Below are 15,601 nucleotides of genomic sequence, written 5' to 3' on the forward strand. Positions count from 1 at the left end.
GAGACAGGGTTTCTCTGTGTAGCCCTGGCTGTCCTGGCACTCACTTTGTACGCCTTTAATCCCAGCACTCGGGAGGCAGAGGCAGGCGGATTTCTGAGTTCGAGAGAATTTCTTAGGCTTATGGTTCCAGAGACACAAATTTCATCATAGCAGGCAAGGAATAGCAGTAGATCGCAGAGTTCGAGGCTGACCTAGCAGTCAGAAAACATCGATAGCACATTTCATCCATCCACAGGAAGTGGTGAAAGTAAGCAGGAGGTGAGGTCAGGCTGTAAAGCCCACCCATGGTGACCTCTGACCTCCAGCAAAGCTCAGCTGCCCAAATGGCCCACAACTTCCTGGAGTAGGACCATCTGCAGGGGATCAAGTGCTCAGATTCTCGAATGACCCCCCACTGAGCAGAACCCACATTGATTGTTCCACCGCACAAGCATCTTACCACCTAAAATGGCAGCAGGAAACAGAATGAACCCAAGAGACACTTCTTGGGTCTCTTGGATCAATAAATGAACACGACAATTGTTTTTATGTATGGCTAATGACAAGTGTCATTATGCTGTCAGAAGAGTTCCTCTCTCCAGCCAAGGAGATGTGCAACTTTGTTACAAAGTTAAAAAGTTTTGTAAACCATAGTTTTTAGTAGAGTATCTTCTGGGGCTTTATAAAAATGTCTCAGAAGATACAGCACTCATTTACTAAGCCACAGAAAGTCTTCTCCAAGTCAGTGTGTGCTTGGCTCTGTGATGCTGGCAGTAGGGCCACTGAAAGTATCTGTTGGGTTCCCTTAGGCCTCTCTGGGTGGACCCTGGAGGCTGACGTTCTTGTTCTTGTCAGCATCCTAGCAACAGATTCCCTGTTCCATTATGGGAGGCTGGTGTCTGCCCCTCCTATTCTTTCTTCCCTCCCCACTACAGCCTTAGCTATGGCTGTTAGTAAGCTTTCCTCCGAGCAGATAGGGTGAGTATCCAGCTCCTCTAGGCCCTTCCAACCCACACTCCCATCAGTTCTGCTTCGCACATTACGCACATTACGTCTGGGGTCACCTCTGTATTCCTCAGGGTCCCTTCTCTGCATCCTCATCCCTGTTCTCAATTCATTCACTGTGATTAATGTGGGATAGTTCCCTGAACTAGAATCTGATGTTTAAAAATGCCCTTCGAAGCTCCGATTCTATAGCTACGTATGCCTCTATGAATTGTATACTTCATAGCTCTAATAACTTGCTGCAGACATTCAGGGCTTGTTTTAATTTAAAGTACAATTTTATGATTACAAAATATTTTTCTAATGATGATTTAAACTCATGAGCCAAATAGAAATAAATTTAGAATGTCAATACTATATTGCTATGTATCCATTTAAAAAAATTATTTATTCTTTGTGAATTTCACATTATGCACCCCAGTCCCATTCAGCAGGTGGGCTTCTGGGTGGCTGCATATCAATTTTAACACATTGAAATTGGTTTAATGTTCTTTTAAAAGAAATATTTGTCTTTATTTTATGTGTATGTGTGTTTTGCCTATCTCTATGTCTGTATACAAATTTCATACAGTGTCTGAGGAGGTCAGAATAGGGCATCAGATACCACTAGAAGTAGAGTTACAGATGATTGGAAGCTGATCCTGTGGGTGTGGGAATTGAACCTAGATCCTCTGGAGGAGCAACCAGTGCTCTTAAACACCAAGCCCTTTTCTCCAGCCATATATATGTATATGCATGTAATTGTACATGTATATATATTTAACCTATTCCTTTTAGAAAATGTACCCCCTTCCAAAGAAATGATTCACCCTTCAGTGATTCATAAATGACTCGTGAACTTGAAGAGTACACCTTTCTATAATATTGAGGTGGAGAAATATTTTCTATAGGTTGAGAATTCTATCCCCATACAGGAGTAATAGTTAGTTGCCAGGTCACGCCCTGCTTCTCCACTGGGGTGGCCAGAGAACTGCCTGGCATGCCACCAGAGAAGGCAGGGCAGAGTCCATAAGGGGTGGTCCAGAATCCCCGTTTTCCTTCACCAGACCAGAAGGAGAAACGCCGGGATCTGGGACCAAGGCTGTGGTTCCCAGTTTCCTGTGTACCTGGATGTCGCTGTCATATTGCTGGGAGTCGGGAATGGGGGTCCCTGATCTGTGCTCCCTCTCAAGGCATCCATGTTGCTGGGGGCAGGAAGGGGAAGGCAGAGTTCGAGATGTTCGAGATGTGGGCGGGGCACGGTTTGAATCCGCGTGAGGGCGTGAGTATGGAGGGGCCGGAAGACAGAAGGCTTTCTCCAGGGGATTTAGACATGGCTCATTATGATGGAGAGACGATTCTTGCTTGTTCAGACTGCTTTATTTAACCCAGGAAGAGCAGCTCATTGGCTGAATGCGAGGGGCCCTATCTAGATACCTCATTATTATGGAGAACTCCCCGTGTTTATGCTACACAACCCAATGCCCAGGGACCCCAGTGGGTGTCATGATTACAGGGTCCAGAGCAGGTAGAGGTAGGCAGGGAGCGGCTGAGATTCCCCGGGTTTGAGCTCATTCAGCCTTACCATTTATTATGCCTGTCTGGTAACAAGGTCCCACATGCCCTACATTTAGTCATTTAAAAAATATTTTTTCCTTATATGGGATACTTTGACTGGTTTCCAGGCAGCTTGATTTTATGAGACTCCTTGCATCTTCCCAAAGCGGTATGCTCACAGCAAGAGGGATGGTGACATGAGACACGTAGCGTTGGTGAATTGTGGGTTATGATGTGTCTGCTATCTGGGGCAGAGACGACAGCTTCAGAGAGGGGACTGTTTGATGGAAACACCTAGGAAGGAGCCACCGTGGGGATACACGTACTGCTACTTAAGATTGTCGAAGTTGTTTGTGATTTATTCACAGTCACGTCTGCAGCAGACATCCATTGACCTGGGGTCCAGCAACCGCTCTGATGATGTTAATAGCAGCATTTTCTCATGATCCGCAAGAGCTTGAAAAGCTGCTACAGCCGGGACTCCAGTCGTCATGACTGATGTGGAGGCTGGGAGCATACTTCCCTCCCTCCTGCTCACATTACAGCTCCTGTCTACTGCTCAGCTTCTCTCACTGACTGGTGTTATACTCTCATTAGTCAATTCAATCTTCACAAGCCTGTCGAGTTGGTACCACAGCGACAGTGTTTACCATGAGGGTTGAACTAAAAATGGAACTCCTCTCAGGACAGGTGGTGGAACTGGCTCTTAGTTAAGTCTGAGTCTAAGGCCAGATGTTTTAGCCTGATTTCTCCCCTCCCTCCCATTATAAACCATAATGTGTGCTCTCATATAACCTTGCAGGAGTAATCTTCTACGTTTCTACGTTAACGATGGCTGTATAAGACTCACACCCTTATGGTCTAACTTTCCATGTTTCTCTCATAGGATGCCGTATTTTATTTGTAGGATAAGTATTATGAAATGTAGTATAGAGTTTTTGTTTGTTTTCTTTTTTGAAATAAGGTTTCTCTATAGAGCCCTGGCTGTCCTGGAATTTACTATGTAGAGCAGGCTAGCCTCAAACTCACAGAGATCCCCCCTGCTTCTGCCTCCTGAGTTCTGAATTAAAGGCGTGGGCCACAACGCCCAGCTCATCAGTATGGGTTTTAAAGGACCAGCTCTCAGATTCTTCACTGAAAGCATCCTTCTGATCTCATTCTCCTGTTGCCTTAGCACCTGTGAGTGATGATTGGCAGAGCACGTGTCTGGGGCCCTGGTACTCCCGTTGGTGAATTCCAAAGTCAATTTTACCATTTGATGCCTATAGAATGGTGGTATAGTATTAGCTGACACCTTCCATCCTATGTAGAGAAGAGGATCTTCTACTATTTCCTTCTAGCCGCTGGCTTAGTGCATAGCACTTCTTTGGTTGTTAGCAGGTTTTGTCCAGTAAATGTATTGATGACTCTGGGTTCGCCAAACACATCCTGAACTTTGCCTTCCGTGCCTACGTTTACCCGGAGGAGTGTCTATCCGTTGAGAGTGACAACATATCCACAAATGAACAGATGGTGACTGTCATGTTGATATTGTTGTGGGTGAGGGTGACAAGCTCCTGTGGACAAATAGTGTCTGCAATGATCTAGAGGAGTAAAGAGAGATGCTCTGCCCAGGCCCTTACATAACTGTGTTTTGCTGAATTTCTTTTGGTTGGTTATTTTGTTGTTTGGTACAAAGCCCAGTCCTACCAGCTTAACACAAAGCAAAGTTAAACATTTTTGAGTGTTACTTGAGAACCAGAGCATCACAGACAGTTTCAGGCCTTGATGGATCCTAGAGCCTACCAACCTTGTGTGGGTCTTTCGTGACACAATCCCACCAGCCTTTTTATTCCCGTTCCCCACCCCCTGGCTACTATTTGCACATAGGCTCTCTTTATTTGAAGAGAAGACAGGAAGACCAAGATAGGACTGTAAATGAATGGTTCCCACAGCTCATCGACACAGAACCAGCAGCTCTTTGAAACATTTGGAAAGGCAAATATTCTTGGGCCCTAACCTAGACCCACATAATTAGATGCTCAAACAGTGGGGCCAACATTCTCTGTGTAAGCAAACCCTCCAAATGATTGCACTGTGCAACAGACCTTAGAGTCTGTGATTACTAACAGGAAACTGAGGTCTCAGCTGAATGGTCATCCTCCAGCAACATTCCCAGTGCAGAGGCAGACATGCGTGGTAGGTGACCCCAAATGTGAGGACTATGCTTGGAACTCCTCTGAGATACAAGCCACTCACTTGCAAACACCCTAATTAGTCTACCTTAATTATACCCCCTTTTCTTATTAAAAAGGACAAAGTTGAGCAAATTATGATACTCTCTGATGAATTCTACCTCCAGACAGAGAAGAAGGCATGGGGATCTGCACTGATCAGAGGAGACCATTCCCACCCTAGCTCAGAAGTTCCCAAGAGCATGGCGACTTTGACACTGTTTTCTTTCACTCCTTAGCACCAGGCCACAGGCTCTTCCCTTTCTGAGATTAGTAGGGAAGCTGATGAGTAGGGACGGCTTGGTGGTCAGTTAGAGAAAGGAAGTGAATCCTGGAAGTGCAAGAAGTCTCCTCCGAAGCCAATCTTGGATGAGAACAAGAGCCACAGGCCCAAGGAGGAAGAAAACAGTCCAAATTCCTTGTATTCTGAGAATAGAGGGGCCCCAGAGACTGCAAAGAGTCCTCAGGGACCCCAGCTCTCTCATACTTGTAATTACTTGTCCAGGTCACTACAGAATGCTAGGCCCCACCTTTTCCATCATCTTAGATATTATCTTCGTTCCTGTTTGGGCCTTTAGGGTTTTTTGTTTGTTTGTTTTATGTATGTGAATACACTGCAGCTGTCTTCAGACACACCCGAAGAGAGGATCAGATCCCATTACAGATGGCTGTGAGCCATCTTTGGGTGCTGGGAATTGAACTCAGGACCTCAGGAAGAGCAGTCAGTGCTCTTAATTGCTGAGCCATCTCTCCAGCCCAGGCCTTTTGTCTTAAAAAACAAAACAAAACAAAACTCCCTTCTTCCAGCAGAATTGTGCCTATCAGAGTCATACAATGAGACTGTCCCCCTCCCCCTCCCCCTCTCCCTCCCTCTCTCTCTCTCTTGGTTTTTTGAGACAGGGTTTCTCTGTATAGCCCTGGCTGTCCTGGAGCTTACTATGTAGACCAGGCTGGCCTTGAACTCAGAAATCCACCTGCCTCTGCCTCCCAAGTGCTGGGATTAAAGGCATGCACCACCACTTCCCAGCCTGTCACATCTCTTGACATAGCAGTTCAGCCATTCCCGGGTGGCCATGGGAGACGGCAAGATCTTAAATAATGGTTTGAATAAAATACTCCCAGTAATTATTCTAAAGATAGTAATGTCATGATAGCAAATGTTTATTGATCTCCTATGACAGGCTAGGGCTTGCTGTAAACACTTCAACTATGTTAAGTCATTTAGTTTTGCAGATACTATTTATTTTATAAGGAACAACTTCTACCACTTGTCCAACTAAAGAAGATCCTTTTTTATTTTTAAGTTAAATCCACAAAGTTCTGTCTTCCCAGCTGGTTATCAGTCCTGGAGGTAAGGCCACGCCTCCAAATCTCCGCCAAAACAGGAAGTTGTTTGCCCTTCCCTTTTTGTGGGAGGGGCATGGACCAGTGTTTGCGGGCTTTTCCTTGTATGGAAATGGGATCGACACACTATGCTGCTCTGTGTTGAACCCACATGGTGGAGAACAATTTCTTCTTGAGGTACACTTCCACCTACTGGCCCCTGTACTACCGTCCCACTCCTCTGTAAAATTCCTTAAACCCTCTATTGTGTATCGCCTCTCTGACCCCCAGACCCCCAACCCTCGAAGCTGTGCGCTTCTCTGATCCCCGGAAGCTGTGCATCCCTTGTCTGACCTCCAGGAAGCCGTGTATCCCTTCTCCGATCCCCCGAAGCTGTGCATGCTGACCTCCACACACTACATCTGAATCTCACTTGATGAGGTTACTTTTGAATTTGCCCTGGTCCTTACGGTCTTTTCAGGATGTTCTATTATATTTGTAATTCTGCTTGCTGATTAGCTGATGAGCTTAAAGATTCTAATCTGAGCAGAAAGTCTGACCTCATTTTATAGGAATCAGTTTATAAACTTTATTTAAGATGTGGCAGACACATACATTTAGCAGCCACAGAGTCACAAGAGTGCATTACAAAGAAGCTATTAGCTCTCTCTGAGAGATAATATTTATAAATGGTCTATAATTACGATCTAAAGCCTCAGGACTTTCAAAGACAGAAGCAATAAAGTTAATGGATTAACGAATTTCCTGTTTGATCTGCTGGGAGGAAGGCTTCTCAGGGAAACCCGGAGCAGGAAGGAAGATTAAGAAAGCAATCAGGTAAGGCTCCTTCACAGTGTGGGTATGTTCCAGACTGTTCTATGAGAACAGAGAGTGTCGCCTGAGGGGAAGAATGTAGCCCCCAAGGAGGGGGATTTTGAAAAGCATTTTCCAACCTGATAAAAATGTTCTCATGGGAATGTCTTCTCCACAGATGTTTTCCCAAAAGATGCTTTCTCTCATTTTTCCCAGATAACTGGATATTTAAAAATTAATAACAACTCCTACCAAGTAGATAATACGTAGCCTTTATCCTTGACTTGGAAACTTGGGTCAGGAAGCTTTACCGAGCAGTTGCTGTGAGCAACATATTTTATTTGGTACTTTTGAGAGATAGCCAGATGGATAACTTTCTCCTTATCCTGAAAAGGCCAGGATGAAAGGGAAGACACATTCTTTTTTTTTGGGGGGGGGGGAAGACACATTCTAAAGGAATTATGAATATCAGTTATTGCTGCATCAGGCGTTGTTCTTTGTGCTTTCGATACAGTAAATTATTTTTGTTGCCATGGCTACCCTGCAAGAAGTCATGGTTTTCATTTAATGGGAAAGGAAACTAAAGTTGGATGGCTTTACATAGCATGTTTGATGCCACATAGCTATAAACAAACAGTAAATTGTATCTGCAGGAGCTGAACCGTTTGCCTTAACGTCGCAGAGCGGCAGAGCGAGTCCACCATCTGAGAGTCTGGGCTGGAGTTAGTTGAAGGCCCCAGATTGTCAACATAGGCTCTCTTTCTTGTGAAACTAGTCTTTCGGGGTTGTTGCTCCCCGTTTCCTTTCTTTTATGAAACCAGGAGCTGAAGTTCAATGCAAGACTTAACACTTGCTGACTCAAAGAAAGCAATCAACTTGAAGCCTAGTGTTGTTTTCCTACAGAGCACTGAAAATACCCATTGAAAAGTTTTATGAAATCAAATGAAGCATCGTTTGTACAAATAATAGTGTTTCAAAGGGCTTTTCTGGCCAGAGCCAGGGCAAACATGCATCTTTGATCGACTTTATAAGGCTTCCGTGTGAAGGGCTTTTGGGTTTTGTTTTCTTCACTTCTTCACTTTTTGTAGCATTGAGGTTGTGCCTCAGGTCGCACACATGCTGGACCAGCACATTACCCCTGAGCCAATCCACACCCAGATCCTGTGTTACTTCCAGTTTGAACTGGTATGTCAGAGAACTGTCTAGGTTGACTTTGGCCTTGTGATCCTCCTGCCTCAGCTTCTCAAGTAGCTAGGATAATGGGCCCGAGGTTCATTCTTTTAATGAGTGCTCCCTTGTCTACAATGCAGGCTTCACTTTAACAGATATCGACTCCAGGAATATTGACTTATATGCACAAAATGTCTAAAGCATCGTAATAGAAACTTGTGAGCTGGAGAGATGGCTCAGCAGTTAAGAGCGCTGACTGCTTGCTCTCCCAGAGGTCCTGAGTTCAATTCCCAGCAACCACATGGTGGCTCACAACCGTCAGTAATGGGGACTGATGCCCTCCTCTGGTGTGTCTGAAGACAGCTACAGTGTACTCACAAACATAAAATAAATAGATAAATAAATAAATCTTTTTTTAAAAAAAGAAAAACTCCTAAGATAATTTATAAAGCATCTTGTAAGCGTGTTACATGACCAGTAGAGACAAGCAGAGCAGACCCCAGTTAACCTGGCCCTGCAAAGAATGTAAAACAGGAAAAGCACAGAGCCTCTCGAGAATGCTTTCCGCCCTGCTCTCTCTACTGCGTGCTTTCTCCTCAGATGCTGGGCCAGCACTCCTTTCCCCCACCCTGCACCCTGCACCCTGCCCCCTCCCCCAGACACTTACAGTATCTCACTCTGGTACTTTTCTTGGAACCTATTGAAATTTCACTCCTTAAACCCAATGCATTTTTGAGTGTTCAGTGGGAGAGCACGTGAGCCATCTGTGACAGTGGATGTATTCATTTCCCTAGAAGCCGATAACAGCACCACATGTTGAGTGGTCAGAAGCAAAAGAACTCTGTGAGTTCCCTGGAAACGCAGGAAGCTTAAGAGCCCAGCATCAATGAGATGGCAGGGCTGTGCTTCACCAGAAAGCTCCAGAGGAAGGCTCTGGTGGCTTCTGGCAAGCCTTGGCATCTGTGCTTTCAACAGCCGTGACTGTCACAGTTGTCACATAGCATCATCAGCTAGGACTCCTTTTTGCCTAAATATCTGTCTTAGTTGGGGTTTTACTGCTGTGAACAGACATCATGACCAAGGCAAGTCTTATAAGGATAACATTTAATTGGGGCTGGCTTACAGGTTCAGAGGTTCAGTCCGTTATCATCAAGGTGGGACCATGGCAGTATCCAGGCAGGCATGGTGTAGGAGGAGCTGAGAGTTCTCCATCATCATCTGGAGGCTGCTAGGAGAAATCTGAGTTCTGGGCAGTTAGGACAAGGGTATTAAAGGCCAATCCCACAGTGACACACCTACTTCAACAAGGTCACACCTCCAAATAGTGCCACTCCCTGGGCCAAGCATATACAGACCATCACAATATCCCTCGCGCTTCTCTTACAAACATGCCAGTCTGGAGTAGAGGAGAGAGCATGCCCTGCACACACAAGATGCTGAACTTGGTACTCAAAAGTCTTATAAAAAGACAGTTGTGGCTGCACACGTGTCAGGACAGATCTTGGGAGGCAGAGAGAGGTGGATCCCTTTCTGGCCAGCCAGTCTAACCTGGTTGCCAGCTGCAGACACCAGGTAGAGACTGTCTCTATAAACAAAGTGGATAGAGCCTGAGAAATGTCTCGGAAGACCGGTCTTTGTCCTCCAAATGCATGCACATATGTATGTACATACACCCTTAGTACACACAGAACACACACACACACACACACACACACACACACACACACACACACACACAGAGAGAGAGAGAGAGAGAGAGAGAGAGAGAGAGAGAGAGAACCAGTGATTGGATTTAAGCCCTCTCTACCTCTCTAGTTTGCTATAATTTCATTTTAACATTGACTCTGCAAGATTGGACTTTGAAATGAGGTCATACTCTGAGTTTGGCAATAGACATGAATGTGAAGAACACTCTTCAATTCAATACAGCAGGTTGATAATAAAAGACAGGAAAGAATGTCTAATCATCTTAAATGTTGCTTTATTTTGAGAAGGGTTTCACAATTCCATCTCCCCCAACCCCCTGACATAGTTTTAACTTCCTTTGGTGACTAGGAAGTATTCAATGGGCTCCTTGGACCTCAGCGTATCTTAGAGAAGCCACAGTGACACATGCAAACACTGCCAACAAGATGGAGTGTTCTGTCAGCTCAGCTAACTCATCAATTACCTTCTCCAAAACTAAGCTGGACCGGACATAGCCTTTAAATGGAATAATGATTTCTGCAAAGAAAGTAAAGAAAATGGAGCACTGTGGGGATATTTGAGTCCTGTGTGTCAGACGAGCCTAAACACAATTCTCAGGGCAGCTATGGACTCTCTTACTGGGGAATCACTAGCCATGCTCTAGCGGCCACTGTGGAACAATTAAATCCACATAAAAGTTATTTCAGGATTGAATAAAGCCATGAGCATGTTAAAATACTGATGCATTCCCCACCTCAGCAGTAAATAGTAGGGTCTACTAGTAACAAGGTTGGTACCAAAATGTCACCCCCTAGCCCATGCCCAACCTAAGCATGGGAGAACCCACAGGAGTTGTCAATAATCAGGAGGAAATTAGGGACTAGGAGTGTACTGCTGAGGTGACAATGAGGCACAGAGCCCTTCTCTCTTCCTTTCTTTGCTTTCTGGCTACCCTGAAGTGAAAAGCTTTTGGTGCCCACACCTCCTTCATGATGAATGGCATCTCGACAGGCCCCAAAGCAGTGGTGCCAACAGATCACAAGATGACACCTCTGAAATCAAGAGCCCAAATATAAAGCACCCCCCAACAATGGGGTTCATCAGATAGCTCATCACCGTGACAGAAGGGGGACAGACACAGCTGCTATTGCTCCATCAAAACACGGCTTCTAACATGCACTGGTCTTGCTATCTTTGAGAAAGATTAATATGACAGCCTGGTATCTTAGAAGGTTGAGGCAAAAGATGTCAGTGCTGATGGAGTACCCATGCTTGCCATTTCTCTTTCTCCCATGTAAACTAAGGTTGAGTTCACCCCGATTTCACCTTGATTGATCCCAGCCTGCCCCCTCTCCTAGCGTTACACAAATCAGGAACTCTGGCCTTTCCTTGAACCACAATCTTGTTTTGTAAGGAGGTGGAGAGGGATTTTTTTTTTCCTCTAAGAAGACAGCGTCTCGCACTATAGTAAAGGCTGCCTTGGGACCTGCTATGTAGTGTAGGCAAGGCTCCCACACTCCTGGTTCTCGACGCTCCCACCTCAGCCTTTCAAGGGTGAGGAGTGCAGTTGTGTTCCGTGTAGTTAACGCTGATTGTCAATTTGACAGGATTTCTGATTGCTGTGGAAACAAATGCCTGGGCATTTTGATGAAGGATTTTCTAGATTAGGCTAACCCAGATGGGAAGATCCACCTTAAATGTGAGTAGCAGAACTCTACAGGCTGGGGTTCCGAATAAAGGGAACCTGTACCCATCTGCCCCTCTTCCTGACTGGGTGCGACTGACCAGCTCGCTCGCTCGCTCCCTGCACTCCTGCTGCCCTGCCTCCCCCACCACCATGCACCAGATCCTTGAAGTGTGAGCCAAAGTGCTCCCTTTCCTGAGTCGGTTTTGTCAGGTGTTTTGTGGAATCAACAAGACAAGCGACTCACGCACAAGGTACCACACCTGGTCGCCTGTTACATCCTTGGCTTGCTTTTGTGGTGGTGTCGTTGCTTTGCAGAGGAACGGAGAACTGAGCAGAGCAAAGCAGTGTGTAGAGTCAGCCAGACAAATCCTAAATCCTCAGCCACGGAGGACTCTTAACAAGGTTAAGGGGTAAGGACAAGCCACTTAAGAGAAAGGGGGTGCATGTAAGGTGGGACGTTCCTGAGTAGCCACGGGCCCTGGCAGCCAGGATTTAACCTTAGGCGTGGACCTCAAGTTGTCTTGTCTGCCGCCAGGGGGCAGAGACTGCCTTGCGCCCACTTCCGGGTGGTTAGTCCCTCATTTGAAGTGACCACTGGGATTCTGCCATGATTTAGACTTGGCTCCGCTTTAAAAGTACGTATATCCAACAGAAAATCCACTTCCTTCTTCCCCTCCTTTGGCTCATCTTCCTTCTCTTCCCCCTCATTTTCCTCTGCTCTTTCCCTCCTCCCCCCTCCTCCTCCTCTTCCTCCTCCTCCTCCTTGTCCTCCTCCTCCTCGTTTTGGAGACATATTATTCTGTTCCTGGGCTAATCTAAAACGCACTATGTAGCCCAGGCTTGCCTTAAACTCACAGCAATCCTCCTGATCCAGCCTCCCAAGTGTTAGGTTTAAGGGAACTTTGGATAACTAGCTAGCCCATTCTCAACAGTGGTCCCCGTTTTCCGGCCCTGGCTTTGGGCTTGGGGCCTCGTTGTCAGATTTCCTGTCTCTCTTGATTCCCTTCTGCATATTTCTCCCCTCATCTGTAGGCTCTGGGCCTTAGGTTTGTGGCACAAAAGGCTTAGGTTATGCTGTGTACCGGGCTCCTGCTCCCTCCTTTCATCTTTCCATAACTAAGTAATTTTGTATCTCCCTTGGTCTCTCTCTGTCTCTCTTGCCCCCTCTCATTATTTTCTTGAAAAAAAAAAAAGACAGCTTAACAAAGAGCAGCTTGCGAAAAGGCTTAAAGCGTTCGCCTGTTCTGACTGAATTCATTGGGTTTTTAAGTAGTAATTTATTATAAAGGTTACATGCGTACTTCCACATGAACTTCTTATCTGACTATTGTGATTAGCTCGTCTACATGAAGCAGCCCGCTGGCAGAACTTCAAATGGTATTTCCCTGGACTCCTTGGAAAGTGAAATAGACAAAGCTCTCACTTTGTGTCAAAATTGCACCTTTATTTTTCACATTTTAAGTGCCCTGCTTGCTTTGTTTTTTTGAGGGAAAAGCCAAAACGAAGTGAAGCAGAGTCTCCCAGAAATGTCCTGTCACAGCTTGTCAGTCAGCCGCCTTTGAAATACCAAGGAACAGTGAACAGGAAACTGTGAAAAGCAATTCCTTGCTGAGGGGAAAAGGGACCAGGCACAGAAGGAGACTCAGAGTGAGTGAGTTCTAACAGACCCTGGACTCCATCTCTCCTCAGCCTGCTCCTTCAATTCTGAAACCTGACATGGAACCACAGGGTGGTGGCTGCTTCGTGTGCCCTCACCGCATTCGCTAAAGTTATAGATCATGTCTTGTTTATGACAAACGGCTTCTATTACATGCTGCAGGCTGAGGATGTTGGCTATTTTCCCATGGACTTATCAGACATGTTAAACTCAATTTGAAAAGTATCCAGGTGACATGTCCAGTGACTGATTTGCCTTTTCAGTGTTTGGACTCTTCAAGCATTTTGGATGTTAAGCCCCTGATAGATGGATACCTGGCACACTCCTCCAAAGCCTCTCTCCCTTTATGGAGCCGTCTCTTTACTCTGTGGATCACTCCATTTTCTGTGCAGAAGTGTTTTAAATTCAGTTTAATGCAAGTTGTCAGTTCTTGCTGTTATTTACTGAGCTGATACAGCACCGTTCAGAGAGTAATTATCAATGCCCAGAGTGACGTATTTCCTGTATGTTCTTCTCTAGTATCTCCAAAGCTTGTGTCCTTTTCTTTTGTGTAGGTGTGTGTACGTGTGTGTGTGTGTGTGTGTGCATTCACATATGTGTCCATTAATACATGCATACCCTGGGTGTGTTGATCTACCCATCTCCACCTTGTGTTTTTGGCAGGGTCTCCCACGGAACCTCGATAGGCTGGCTGGCTGGGAGCTCCAGTGATCTATCTACCTGGGACCCTGTTTCCAGAGTAGGGATGTGCACCCTGCTTTTAGCTTTGTTGTTGTTTGTATGTGGGTGCTGGGAAGAGGAACTCATATCCTCATGCCTGTGTAGCAACCACTTCGCTGCCCAATCCCATCAGAGTGTCAATTCTTTTTTTTTTTTTTTTTTTTATTTATTTATTTATTATACGTAAGTACACTGTAGCTGTCCTCAGACACTCCAGAAGAGAGAGCCAGATCTCGTTAAGGATGGTTGTGAGCCACCATGTGGTTGCTGGGATTTGAACTCCTGACCTTCGGAAGAGCAGTCGGGTGCTCTTACCCACTGAGCCATCTCACCAGCCCTGTCAATTCTTACTTAAGGTTTTAAGCACATTTTGAGTTCTGCTTGCCACAGAGACACCCAAGTACCCATTTTCACCATTGCAGTATTTACAATATTATGAAATTATATATGTGTATATATTATATCATATACAAATATAATATATAATATGATATATATTATCAGATTATGAAATAATCTCTGATGTCCATCAATGAATGGGTGGCTAAATAAAATGCAGTACATAAATAAACTCAATTATTCAGCTATAAAGAAGAAAATTCTATCACCTTCAAGAAAGCTGATGGAATCTGAGGTCATCATGTTCGGTGAATTAAGCCAGTCTTACAAGAGCAGGCATCCCATCCTTTCTCTCATATCTGAGATCTAGGAGAAGAAGAAAAGGACAAAGGGGACCATTGCAAGTGTGGGAGGCGAGAGGGAGGTGAGATCAGCAAGAGTGCTGGAGGTTGGGACTAGATGAAAGGACATTATGTGCAAGTATGGAAATGTCATCAGGAGCCCTTTGCTTCATGCAATTAATAGATGCTAAAAATAAGGCTGTGCGATGGGCTCCGGCTTCCCTGTTTCTGAAATGCCTTTGGAGAGCACAATTGTAAAGAGTTGGAAACTGAGAGCTTAATTGCAGTAGAATACAGCAGTGTGGGAGTCAGGCGTCAGCCGCAGAGACACCACAGTGCGTTCTCTTTGTTTCTGGCTTTGGCTTGAATGCTAACCCTCCTCCCCCTCTTGTACTTTCTCTGTTTTCACCCGAGAAAACCAGAGAGTGGAGCTTGTGTGCAAACCATCGCTATTCTGGGATCTCATAGTAAGAAACCCCAATTCAGTGACTCAAGGAAGAAAGCAGAGAGTACAGAGAGCCAATAGTGGCTCCAAGAATGGCAAAAGGTTTCAAGGTAGGCAAGGCCTTAATTGCCATAATTTGCTTTATTTCAGTTAAAATGCTCCGATCTTAAGACTCAGCCCCCACAAATGTGAGGAAGTCAGGTGCAAGTCATAAGACTTAGCTGCAGTCCCTGGCGCCTTTGGGACTGCGTCTCACACACAAAGGCAAGCTTCGAAGAAGGAAAGTGTTAGACTCTAATGGTTAGATTTGTGGAGGAATGGGGTCATGCTACTGAATACTTTGTTTTCTTTTTCTTGTATGTATGTGTGTATGCCTTGTATACAGGTAACCACAGACACCAGAAGGGGATATCTGATCTCTTGGAGCTGGAGTTACACTGAATGCTAGTGTCAGATATACAGAGGAAGCATGGCTGAGCTCAGGAGAGTCCTGAAAGTCTTGGTTTGGTGTGGAGTGAAATACACACTAGCCAGCATGGCCACGCAGTGGGTGGTAATCAGTATGAGTATAAAAAGAGGGGAAGGCATGGGTTAATGGGTTAAAATGTTGATGTATCTTCTTTTTTTTTTTATTTTTTTATTACGTATTTTCCTCAATTACATTTCCAATGCTATCCCAAAAGTCCC

This window comes from Mus caroli, chromosome 6 (assembly GCF_900094665.2).
Source record: "Mus caroli chromosome 6, CAROLI_EIJ_v1.1, whole genome shotgun sequence".
NCBI lineage: Eukaryota > Metazoa > Chordata > Mammalia > Rodentia > Muridae > Mus > Mus caroli.